The sequence below is a fragment of the Colobus angolensis genome, unplaced genomic scaffold, assembly GCF_000951035.1.
Source record: "Colobus angolensis palliatus isolate OR3802 unplaced genomic scaffold, Cang.pa_1.0 Scaffold91, whole genome shotgun sequence".
NCBI lineage: Eukaryota > Metazoa > Chordata > Mammalia > Primates > Cercopithecidae > Colobus > Colobus angolensis.
This window is the reverse complement of record NW_012123043.1, coordinates 754,266-767,970: the sequence shown is the minus strand read 5'-3', so window position 1 is coordinate 767,970 and position 13,705 is coordinate 754,266. Positions and strand designations below refer to the sequence as shown.

Genomic DNA, 13,705 nt, shown 5'->3' with positions numbered 1-13,705 from the left:
TTCTACAGGTTGTCTATTCTGATGATTATTTCTTTTGCTGTGTAGAAGTTTTTTAATTTAATTTGGTCCCATTTATTTATTTTTGTTGCAGTTGAAGTTGTTTTTGGAGTCTTCATCATAAATTCTTTGCCTAGGTCAATGTCCAGAAGAGTTTTCCTTAGGTTTTCTTCTAGAATTTTTATAGTTTCAGGTCTCGGATTTAAATCTTTAATTCATTTTGAGTCAACTTTTGTAATATGGTGAGAGATAGGGATCATTTTTCTACATGTGGCTATCCAGTTTTCCCAGCGCCATTAATCAAATAGGATGGCCATTTCCCAATTTATGTTTTTGCATTCTTTGTCGAAGATCAGTTCGTTGTAAGTGTCTGTCTTTATTTCGGGGTCTGCTATTCTGTTCCATTAGTCTTTGCATCTACTTTTATACCAGTACCATGTAGCTTGGATTACTATAGCTTTGTAGTATGATTTGAAGTCAGGTAATGTAATGCTTCCAGACTTATGCTTTTTGCTTAGGACTGCGTTAGCTATTTGGGCTTTTTGTTTTTCCTAATTCTGTGAAAATGATATTGGTATTTTCATAGGAATTTCATAGGATTGCTTTGGGCAGTATGGTCATTTTCACAATATTGATTCTTTCAATCCCTGAGCATGGGATGTATTTCCATTTGTTTTGTTTATTTCAGCAGCGTTTTGCAGTTCTCCTTGTAGAGACCGTTCACCTACTTGGTTAAGTATATTCCTAGGCTTGGAGCTTTTTTTCTTTTTTTTTTTTTTTGTAGGTAGGTATTGTAAAAGGGATTGAGTTCTTCATTTAATTATTAGCCTGTTCATTGTTGGTGTATAGCAGTGTTACTGATTTCTGTACAATGGTTTTGTAACTTGATACTTAATTCATTTATCAGATCTAGGAGTGTTTTGGAGGAGTCTTTGGGGTTTTCCAGTATAAGATCACATAATCAGCACACAGAGACAGTTTGACTTGCTTTTTTCCAATCTGGATGTCCTTTATTTCCGTCTCTTGCCTGATAGCTCTGGCTAAGTCTTCAAGTACTATACTGAATAGAAGTGGTGAAAGCAGGCATTCTTATCTTGTTCCAGTTCTTAGGGGGAATGCTTTCAACTCTGTCCCATTCAGTATGATGTTGGCTGTGGGTTTGTCATATATGGCTTTTATTATTTTGAGGTATGTTTCTTTATGCCTAGTTTGTTGAGGGTTTTTATCATAAGGAGATGTTGGCTTTTATCAAATGCTTTTTCTGCATCTACTGAGATGATTATATGGTTTTGTTTTCAAATCTGTTCATGTGATCAATCGTATTTATTGACTTACTGCATTGAACCATCCCTGCAACCCACTTGATCATGGTGAATTTTTATTTATTTATTTATTTTTGATGTGCTGTTGAGTTTGGTTTGCTAACATTTTGTTGAGGAGTTTTGCTTCTGTGTTTTACAAATACTGGTCCGTAGTTTACTTTTTCAGTTATGTCCTTTCCTGGCTTTATGACATTGGCTTCATAAAATGAGTTAAGAAGGATTCCCTCCTTCTCAATCTTTAGAAAACAGTTTCAGTACACTTGGTACTAATTCTTCTTTGAATGTCTGGTAGAATTTGTCTGTGAATCTATGAGGCCCTGGGCTTATTTTTCTTGGCAGTTGTTTTTTGGTTATTTAATGACTAATTCAATCTCATTGCTTGAGATTGGTCTGTTCAGAATTTCTGTTTCTTCCTGATTCAATCTAGGAGGGTTGTCTTTTTCTAGGAATTTATCAATTTCCTCTAGGTTTTCTACTTTGTGCACATAAGGTGTTCATAGTAATATCAAATGATCTTTTGTATTTCTGTGATATTGATTGTAATGTCTCCAGTTTCACTTTTAATTGAGCTTATTTGGATCTTCGCTCTTCTTTTCCTCGTCAATCTAGCTAGTGGCCTATCGATTTTATCTTTTCAAGTAACCAGCTTTTTGTTTCATTGATCTTTTGTACTTTTGTTTGTTTGTTCCAATTTCATTTAGTTCTGCCCTGATCTTTGTTACTTCTTTTCTTCTGCTAGCTTGGGTTTGGTTTGTTCCTGTTTCTCTAAGAAGAAGGTGTGATATTGGGTTGTCAATCTGTGATCTTTCAGACTTTTTGATGTAGACATTTAGCACTATAAACTTTCCTCTTAACACTGTCTTTGCTGTATCCTGGAGATTTTGATAACTTGTGCCACTGTTATCATCCATTTTGAAAAATATTTAAATTTCCATCTTGATCTCATGGTTAACCCCAAAATCATTCAGAAGCAGACTGTTTAATTTCCATGTATTTGCACAGATTTGACGGTTCCTTCTGGAATTGATTTCTAGTTTTATTTTGTTGTGGTCTGAGAATATACTTGATGTGATTTCTATTTTTATAAATTTATTGAGACTCAAATTTTGTGGTCTATCATATGATCTATCTTGGAGAATGTGCTATACCTTGTGCTGATGAGAAAAATGTATATTCTGCAGTTCTTGGGTAGAATGTTCTGTGAATATCTATTAGGTTCACTTGCTTACAGTGCAGCTTCATTTGTTCTAGACTGCTGTTTAAGTCCAGTGTTTCTTTGTTGAATTTCTGCTTCAATGATCTGTCTAGCACTGTCAGTGGAGTGTTAAAGTCCCCACTATTGTTGTGCTGCTACCTCTTTTCTTTAATCTAGTGGTATTGCTTTATGAATCTGGGAACTCCAGAGTTGGGTACATATATGTTTAGGATTGTTATATCTTCTTGTTGAATTGATCCCTTTCATCATCCTATAATGATGCTTTTCTTTTTTTACTGTTATTGCTTTAAATACTGTTTTATCTGATACAAGAATAGCTATTCCTGCTTGCTTTTAGTTTCCATTTGCATGAAATATCTTTTTCCATTCCTTTACCTTAAGTCCACAAGAATCCTTATGTGTTAGATGTGTCTCCTGAAAACAATACTTATTTGGCTTTTGATTTTTATCCATTCTGCTAGTCTGTATCTTTTAGGTAAGAGATGTCCAATCTTTTGGCTTACTTAGGCCACAACAGAAGAAGAATTGTCTTGGGTCACACATAAACTAACGATAGCTGATGAGCAAAATAAAAATAAATAAAATAAAAATGCAAAAATATCTTATAATGTTTTAAGAAAGTTTAAGAATTTGTGTTGGGCTGCATTCAAAGCCATCCCAGACCACATGTAGTGCATGGGATGTGGATTGGACAAGCTTGTTTCATGTGGAGCATTTAAACCATTTATATTTAGTATTAGTATTGAGATGTGAGGTACTGTTTCAGTCATGTTGTTACCTAGTGACTTTGTTCTCTTCATTTTGTTATTGTTTTATAAGCCTTGTGAATTTTATGCTTTCAGGGGTTTCCATTCTCATGTATATCAACGTTTTGTTTCAAGATTTAGAATTCCTTTTAGAATTTCTTGTATGGCTGGTCTAGTATTGACAAATTCCTTCAGCATTTGTGTGTCTGAGAAAGACTATTTGTCCTTCATTAATAAAAACTAGTTTTGCTTAATACAAAATTCTTGGCTGTCAATTATTCTTTTTATGGAGACTAAAGATAGGACCCCAATCCCTTCTGGCCTATAAGGTTTCTGCTGAGAACTCTGCTGTTCATCTGATATGGCTTCCATTGTAGGTTGCCTGATGCTTTTGTCTTACTATTGTTACAATTCTATCTTTCACATTGACTTTAGGCAGCCTAATGACTATATGCCTTGATGATATTCCTCTTGTAATAAGTCTACTAGGAGTTCTCTGAGTTTCTTGTATTTACATTTATAAATCTCTAGTAAGGTCAGAGAAGTTTTCCTCAATTATTCCCTCAAATAGGTTTTCCAAACTTTGTTTTTTCTTCTCCTTCAGAAATACCTATAATTCTTAGGTTTGGTCATTTTATATAATCCCATATTTCTTGGAGACTTTGTTCATTTCTCTTAATTCTTTGTCCTTTATTTTTGTATGACTGGGTTAATTTGAAAGCCTTGACTTCAAGCTCAGAAATTCTTTCTTCTACTTGGTCTAGTCTATCGTTAAAACTTTCCATTGCATTTTGTAGTTCCCTAAATGTGTCTTTCTTTTTGAGAAGTTCTGATTGATTTTTCATTAAAATATCCATCTCTTCAGAAAATTTTTCATCCATATCCAGAATAGTTTTAAAAACTTATGTTGGTTTGCATCTCTCTCTCATACTTCCTTGAGTAACTTAATAATCAACCTTTTGAATTCTTTGCCTGGTATTTCGAAGATCTGATCTTGATTTGGATCCACTGCTGGAAAGTTAATGTGATCTTCTAGGGGTGATATAGAACCCTATTTTTTCATATTCCCAGAATTATTTTTCAGGTTCCTTCTCATCTGGGTAAACTATTTTTACTAATTATTTTTGTATTTATTTTTTATTTATTGAGTTTTATTTCCCCCATGATGATGTGACTTCACTGTCATCTAGCTTCAGCTCTGGGGGCTTTCAGTAGCAAACACTGTATGAATTCCTTAGTTACAGAGAACCTTTTTTGCAAGATGCTGGCTTTCTCAGATGATGGTTGTAATAGCAATGTGCTGGGTGTATGAGCAGATTCACTGGCTCCTGTGGGGCCAGAAGAGCGGAGGTCTCATGAAGCTTATTTCAGTCCACAGTGGTGTGCATTTTTTAAAAAGAGTTTTCTCCAATATTTTATTCACTGGGTTGAACAGTTCAGGCTTCAGGCTAGTAGGACATGCCCATGGGTAAAACTGGCTGTAGCTAAAGCAGGTGATAAATGCAATATCTCAACGGTGGGCAATATCCCAATCGTAGGCAGAGGTCCCACCCTTGACAGAGGTGGCTGGGGAAGTGCTCAGTGAAATCCACTGATGTCTTTCAGGGGGAAAGAAGGAAGGCACCACAGCTCTCCTTCCAGGCCAGCAGGAAAGCGACCCACCTCCCAGTAACACTCCTAACCCAGTGTTCTGGCTATTGAGATCAGACAGGCACCTCTTTTCATCTGCAGGAATGCTGATGTTCCATGTAGAGAGGGGTTGTGACTCTACCTCTCATGCAAGCCTGAATGTGTAGAGTGCTCCTCCTCTGAGGATAGAGTAACCCTGAAGTGTTCCAGGAAGGCTGTCCACAGATGCACCCACGCCAAGCTCCTGTGGGAGAAGCCCCAGTTGTTTCTGCAGTGGTAGGCAAAGGGGAGAACAAGCCCCCTTCTCCAAGACCCTTCACAAGCATAAGGGCTGCCTGATTGTTGGGGTAAAGTCGCAGACTTTCCCCACTGAGCCCAGCACTGCATCTGTGCCTCTGCTGAAACTTTCCACTAGTGTAAAGTTCAGAGGCTCAAGTCCTGCAGTCTGGTTCCCTTTGTCCCACAGGGTGCTCCCTTAATGTGGTACACTCCCCCTTCCCTTAGGATTAACAGTCCCTAAAGGCCAGACTACTGTGAATCCTGCTGCAACTCTCGTTCAAGTGATGCTGTCACACTGCAGATTGGTGCTGTGGAATGTCTGCAAGGAATCCAGAGATGTGACCTGTCCTCTATAATCTCCCAGCAGCGGGTACCACACCAGCTCTGATGGGGGTGGGCGGGGAGATGTAGACACTGAGATTTCCTTGGTTAGAAAGAGCCTTAGTGTGTTGGTTTTCTCAAATACCAGCTGTAACAGTGAGGTATTGGGCATGTGGAGAGACTCAAGACCACCTGGTTAGCCAGAGTGACTCAAGCAATGATGATAGCTGAGGTCATGCAAATGTTTTCTTCTTCCTAAGTGCTGTGTTTTTGTGCCTGCAGATGTTGAAATAAACTGTGCTGTTTGGCCTCCAGCTGGGAGGTGGCGCTTGCAAAAGAGGATCAGCTGTAGTGGTAACCCTAGATTTTTTGCTTGCCTTATGTTGGGGTGGTACTCTGGTATTTCAGGCAATGGGCTGAGCCATGGAGTTCCCAAATGTCCCTGTCCATTGTGTTACACTACAAGGGCAGATAGAGGAGCAAAGCCAGGTGTGGGCGGGGTCAGGCAAGTCCATGCTCTGGCTCCCCAAGTGCAGACACAAGCAGTGGCCCCAGTGGGGATCAGAGGGCAGTTCCCTGGCTGCTGGTGGGGTAATGTTCAAGGGAGGAGTGCAGCTGCCTCTACTGCACAAAAGAATCCCCACTGGGAATGGGGATTAGCAGGCGGCAATAAGCCCCACTCTGCTCCCATGTACCTGGCAAGGCAGGTCTCACACCCGCAGTGTTTTGCTAACAGCGGCTAGCTGAATTCCAGGCAGGCTGTACTCAGAACACAAAACTGCCCCCAGGTCATATGCCCTTTGGCTTTCAGGGGATGACTCTCATGGTCCAACACCAGCTCCCGCACCTGTGGCTATAGCACACCTTTGGTTCGCTCATCGGTTACAGTCAATCGGTTTGCTTCTTGGGAAAAAGTTCACAGCATGAATCTTTACACACAGTTTTGTCTTTCGAGGTGGAAAAGGCATGCTAACGATGCCTGCAGTCCGCCATCTTGAAAAAAAAAAAAAAAAACTCCATTTCTTTCCATTAGAACTATGTTACTAATACCAGAAAATAAAACATTTTTCAAATTCTTCAATCACTGTTCTAATTCAATAACCTATTATTTTATATACTTTCTTCAATCTTATGCTAAAATTGTCTCCTAAAAATATTATTTATGTTACTTTGGGTACTATAAATCCCTATAAATATTAAAACGCCTCAAAATAATGAAAAGTAAGCACATGTGTACACACACATCACAAATCAGAATGACCCATTTGGAATGGCCTGAGATCTCAAGAAGATTTAAAACTATTGTAATCTGGGAGTGTAATCAATAGAAAAGAGAATTGTGTATAGGATTTTCATATTTCATTCTTTTCTAACAATGATAACTATAGTATTCTTCATCTAATACACAATTTCCTATAACAATAAGGCTCTGGAATCTGTTTCCTGCCACTCATTGCTAAAAACTTTTTAAAAGTATTCTCAACAAAGAAATAAGTTAAAAATGACAATCCAAATACAAAATAATAAAACCACAGAACTGGAAAAGAATTAGAAGACCTAATTCTACTTTAATTTTAATGCCATAGTTCTCTTCATAAAGTAGAGTAATTTTGTCTTAACTTTATTAACAACCTAATAGGCACAAGAAATAAATACAGGAAATAACCATAAAGCATGTTGAGTATCACTAATAAAGAAATACAAATTTAAGGGACAATGACATATAATACAGTTGATAGCCTATCAAAATAATAAATACTATAAAAAGTAGATATAATGCTTACATAGGTGTATAACCTTTCTAGAAAAAATATGACAATATCAAGTTTTTTTATATACTTTTACTCAGTCCTATTAATCCCAAAATTCTCTTCTAAAAAATTAATCAGTGACTACATTTGGGATTACATATAAGAATGTACATATTACAAAAGCACTTATCATTTTAAAAAATTGGAAACAAAGTATAACAATATGAGAATGGCCAAATTACAGAAAATACATGAAATAGAACACTAGATTGAAAATATTTATTAAAATTTTTAGGATATGTGCAGTGACTTACTCCTGCAATCTCAGCACTTCAGGAGCCCTATGGGGGAAAACTTGAGGGGCCAGGAGTTCAAGACCTGCCTAAGCAACATAGCAAGACCCCATCTCTACACATACACAAAACAGCTGGGCATGGTGGCATGTGCCTATAATCCGAGCTACTCAGGAGGTGAGGCAGGAGGATCACTTGAGCCCAGGAGTTTAAAGTTACGGTAAGCTATGATAACACCACTGCACTCCAGCCTAAGTGACAGAGTAGGATCCTGTCTCTAAAAAAATAAAAACAGGCCAGACAGGGTGTTCACAGCTGTAATCCTAGCACCTTGGGAGGCCCAGGCAGGCAGATTGCCTGAGCTCAGGAGTTCAAGACCAGCCTGGGCAACACGGTGAAACCCTGTCTCTACTAAAGTACAAAAAACAGCCAGGAATGGTGGCAGGTGCCTGTAGTCCCAGCTATTAGGGAGGGTGAGGCATGAGAATTGCTTGAACCCAGGAGGCAGAGGTTGCAGTAAGTTGAAAACACACCACTGTACTCCAGCAGTAGCTGGCATGGTAGCTCATACCTGTAATCCCAGGCACTTTGGAAGGACAAGGCAGGAGGATCGCTTGAGCCTAGGAATTCACGACCAGCCTGGGCAACATAGCGAGACTCCATCTTTGTTATTAAAAAAAAAGAGAGAGAGAGAGAAAGTAAAAGAAAGAAAAATTAAAATTAAATGTTTTAGTGATATTTTAAAATGTATGAAATATAATATGAAATGAAAAACTAAGACTCAAAAACAAATTTCTATATTCTATGTACTCAAAAGATATTGTTCTTATCATTATCAAAATTACATTTAGTTAATTGCATAGTTATTTGTTGAAGCTATCTACCTTGCCAAAATATAAGCCAAATACGGTTAGGAAATTCTTTTACGTATCACTTTATCCCTACAGTGATTGGAACAGGGATAAACATATAGTAAATAATTATTTGCTGAATTATTCTAATAAGAATTTGTAATATATTAAATCAAAAACAGCACTTTGCATAATGAAATGTACAAAATTATCTTAACACTGTTTTTAAGAAAAGCACATTTGTATGTGTGTATGGGTATGGAAAAGAGTATAGGCAATCTTTGCGTTCATAGTGGCAAGATAGTTCAGGCAAGTTCTCCAAGGACAGTTTTACCAAAAAAAAAAAAAAAAAAAGCATACATATATACACATACATATGTGTCATGTGTATATTATGTGTATACATGTGTGTGCATATATACTTGTGTGAGTGTATATATATATATATATATACTTTAATGCATCACAGAGCTAAAGAAAATAGAGACAAATTAGTGGTCCAGAGTATCCAAGGGCTGAAGGAAGCCAAGAAAAGCAAACCCAACATCTAAGCATGTTTTTTCCACTGACTGTTATGCAGATTGCGGAAATGCAGTTGAGATGCTAAGAGGCTGTATAACATTTCTTACAGTCTCTTGGAAACAGAGAAACAGAAATTGTAGTCTAGAGTTCAACAAGGGCCACCGTGAACATCCCTATGATTTGGCTAAGGACTTTGAAAGCCTTAAACATCATAAACAAGCCTTCTCACAGCATTAAATTATCTCAAATACTAAAATTATCTTAATTCACAAAAGCTGTATATATTTATCATACAAACATATTCTGAAATATGCACACATTGTGCAATAGCTCAAACAAGCTATTATTATTATTATTAATGCATTTTATTAATAAATGCATTACCAGCCTGGGCAACATAGGGAGACACGGTCTTTACAAAAAATAAAAATAAAACACTTTGGGAGGCCGAGACAGGCGGATCACAAGGTCAGGAGATCGAGACCATCCTGGCTAACACGGTGAAACCCGGTCTCTACTAAAAAATACAAAAAACTAGCCGGGTGAGGTGGCGGGCGCCTGTAGTCCCAGCTACTCGGGAGGCTGAGGCAGGAGAATGGCATAAGCCTGGGAGGCGGAGCTTGCAGTGAGCTGAGATCCGGCCACTGCACTCCAGCCTGGGCGACAGAGCGAGACTCCGTCTCAAAAAAAATAAATAAATAAAAATAAAAATAAAAATAAAAATAAAAATAATTAACTGGGCGTGGTGGCAGGTGCCTGTGGTCCCAGCTCCTCAGGAGGCTGAAGTGGGAGTACTGCATGAGTTTGGGAGGTCAAGGTTGCAGCACCAGTCGTACCACTGCATTTCAGATTGGGTGACAGGGCAAGACCCTGTCCCAAAATAAACAAACAAAACACATTAAACTTCATACATTTATTCAAACCCTAAAATTAAAGTGATTTCTGATAGCTACTGCCCCCAGCTACCCAGACAAAAAGTAAAAATTATCTGAAGGAAGATAACATCTTAGGCTCCAGATTATTTGTACAAACAATTTTGCACATACAATATCCAATACATCATGAAAAATAGCCAGGTACTTAAGCAAGTAAGACTACATGAACACAAAATAGCAAAGAGAATAGGCAGAATCAAAATGACCTCAGATAGAAGGCTAAAGATATAGGGAGAAATGTTAAATGAAGAGCATGGGAACAAGGCAAATTTAATTAAACATCTATATGAAACCACAGATAAAAGTGATTGCCATGTTAGAAATGTATCTAAAATTGAAATACATGAAATCAATACATAAATAGAGAGATAAATGAAGTTAAAGTGTTCTAAGGGTTCTATTAGGATGTCTGGGAAAAGGAAAAAGTATATTTACATTATCTTTATTTCATTTTTATTTTTCAGTCTATGTACCTTTTTAACATTTATTTTTAGAACTTTTTAAATTAAGGTATAATCTTATATACAATTAAATTGCCATTTTAATGTACAATTTCTACAAGTATGACAAACTCAGTAATGAAATCAACCACTAGAATCAAAATATAGAACAGTTCCATCAGCCCAAAGAAGTCCCCTGTGTCCTTTCAGTGTCAAACCCTCCTCCAGTCCTTGACAACTACTAATCTGTATTCTGTCTCTACAGTTTTATTTTTTCTAGGATGTCATATAAATGAAGCCTTTTGAATGTGACTTCTTGAACTTAGCATGGTGCATTTCAGATTCATCAAGGTTACAGTTTGTTCATTTTTATGGCTGAGTACTACTCCATTGAATGGACGTATCTCAATATTCATTCTCCAACTGAGGGGGGTCTGCATTGTTTCAAGTTCAGGATAATTATGAATAAAGCCATTATAAACATTTGCATACAGGTCCACACATAAGTTTTTAATGCACTCTACACTCTGGTAAATACCTAGAAATCAAATTGTTGGGCAGCATTAGATTTAATAAGTTAAGGATAAATGTAAAATAGTAGGTCTTTATTTGGTATAAGAAATAAAACATAGAGAATGAAAGTATCTCAGACTGGCCTGAATTATCACATACCTTCTTTGCAGTCCCAGTGATGTTCCTGTCACTCATTATTTTATTGCCTCCAACTCTAATTTAAAGATTATCAAAAATATTGCATATCATATTTGCTTATTGAATTTGTATTTTCGTCAATTCATCAAATGAGAAAGAAGAAAAAAGTAATAGGATTTCTAATAAAAATTGTGACAAATTGAGAAATGTAATGAACCTTTCAATTCTTTGGAAAAGTAGACATTACCTTCCCCTGACTATTCACTGGATTAGAATGGACTTAAAATGAAATCGTAAATTGTATGCTGAAAGCATATAAATGCCATATTTTCATCAGAAAATTAAGCCCACTATGAGGACAGTTGTTTATGAATTCTTACTCCTATTTCTATAAAATGCCTATGGTTATTAACTAATCAATAGGAATGGAATACTGAAAAATGTATAACATATAACCATGGAAATATTAAAACTGTTAAATATAAGCTTATTGATATAGGATAATTTATGTAAAAAAAAAATTCAAGGCACTGAAATGAGAAAAAGTTCACAGCACTTGTCTTTTTCTTTAAATCTTTTTGGAGTTGTTGCTGTATTTCAGACATATTCTCTAAAACATCTGATCATTTCCCAATAAGGCAATATACTGAGAAAGGAAGATTCTACATTAGAATGCAGGCAAGTGTCACTAAAATATCATTTTAAAGTTGTTTTACACTGCAGCATCACTAAAAAGTAATAAAATAAAGTTTGAGATAATCAGGATTAATGTTTTTTATTTTGGTTCTTGCTGATACCTGCTGGTTCAATTTTATCTTCTTCTTTACTATACATTGATATGTTAAGAGTTCTAAATACAAAGGCTTGTAGCACATAAAACAGAATCTTTAATCAAGGGACCACTGACCCCAAAACAAAATGAGCACATATCAACCAATCACTTCCCGTATCCACTGATTTTTTTTATTGAAATCAGTGTTATGGCTATTACTGTAACTCACTCCCTAACGAATGTACTTAATTCGAAGTCTCTGTTACCTAACATTTTGATTCTGCCTCATTACTTAATTCTGAGACTTAACTCTGAAACTAAAGTTACAGGTTTTTTTAACTTAAACTGCAAAAGCCAGTGGGCCATATTAATAGAACTCAAAAACACAAAAACGTGGATGTCTTTAAAAATATTACACAAGGTACTACTTTTGTTTGTTTAAGCAAATCCCAAATCCTATACTGATGAAATAAGACAACAGATAATATATTATCCTTACTAAATCCTTAAAATTTTACTTTCTTCTTTCCCTTCTCTTTCCCCTCTCTTTCCCCCTAAACCTACTGTAACACAATGGAAGAGAAGTGGTACTTTCCTCTTTCTAAAAACTTCTGTTTCATATTCCTAACATTAAAAAATATATACATTTTAAAAACTGACTTTAAAGGAAAAATGCTATAGTAAGCTGCCTTTTTACTTATATTTTTCCTGGTTCTTACTCTCTATAACTTTGCAAACCTAATAAGAAATAGACTGCATATACTATTATTAAACAGGCAAAAGGATTAGCTCAAATCCGAACCTGTACTTTAGGATGTGTATGAGAAAGCAAAAAAAAAAAAAAAAAACAGTGTGCAGTGTATGTCATGAGTAAATACTTTTCATTTATTTATTCATTTATTAATTACACATTAAATCTGTTTCTCCCAGAGCAAATACAGTTATTTAAACCTAATTATTTTGGGCCAGGTAATCCTGAGTGCATACTATGAACAAGTAGTTCACACCCCTGCTTGGCTATCAGAATCACCCGTGAAGCTTTTTTTGTTTTAAATATAGCTGCTTGGGCCACCCAACACCTCCACCTCTGACTATGACTAGATAAGTCTGATAGGACCTACATTTCTGTATTTCAAAATAAATAAAAAGGTACAGAGATGATTATCATGCACAGTTAGGTTTGAGACTGACACAGTATTTTCATTTAATAGGAGTTCACTCTATTTTCAGTTTAGTTCTTTGTATCCAGATGTATCATTGAAAGTGATGCGCACTTGGCAATGCCTGCCAAAACTGCCACTGTTTTTGGCCCCACTAATAAAGCTGTTTTAGACTGAGGCAAAGAACATGAAAGAAGAAGCTCATGCTCAGTGCCTTTCTGAGTCTAAATTGGATCCAAACAAAAATAAGCAATAAGGTTTTTATTCAAAGACAATGAATGATGACTTAGTGGAAGTAGGAGAAGGAGGAAGGGAGGAAGGGGAGCAGCACCAGTAGCAGAGGCCTGCACTATTCCTGGGGCATTTTAGTTGTTGTTAATATTGTGGTTATTATATGTTACATTTTAAAAGAACAAGGAAAATTGGGAAGGAGCACAAACATCCCTCCCAGGCACACATGGATATCTCTTGAACATCTCCCCATTCCTTTTTTAAAACAGATCTCAAGTCGCACATTAGTTACAAATCTATAATGAAATGTGTTTTACTCCTCAAATTGCAATGTTTGGAATAGTTATTTCAGCCAATATCTGTAAATGAAATACCTGAGTTTCATTTTTAAAATAACAAATACAGATCTAACCTATTGAACTTTAAAAACAAAAAGAAATCAAGCATCTCAATATATGCCAGTTTAGGAGCTATGACAACATTACAGCACAGCAAAAAGTAAGTGTTATGACTTGCTCTCATATTTATTTTTTATTTTTGTATTATTCTTTTGTATCAGAGTCTTACTCTGTCGCATGGGCTGGAGTGC

At 36.2% G+C, this 13,705-nt stretch overlaps 1 protein-coding gene across 1 annotated transcript in view; it reads right to left on the bottom strand.

Moving 5' to 3' along the window:
* Positions 1–11,574, bottom strand: part of NEK7 (NIMA-related kinase 7) — a 99,682-nt gene extending 88,108 nt beyond the window's left edge. Inside the window, exon 1 of the mRNA XM_011931691.1 lies at positions 10,975–11,574. The gene's annotated coding sequence lies outside the window, so the exon portion shown is untranslated. The remainder of the gene's footprint in view (positions 1–10,974) is intronic.
* Positions 11,575–13,705: the final 2,131 nt, after the last annotated feature.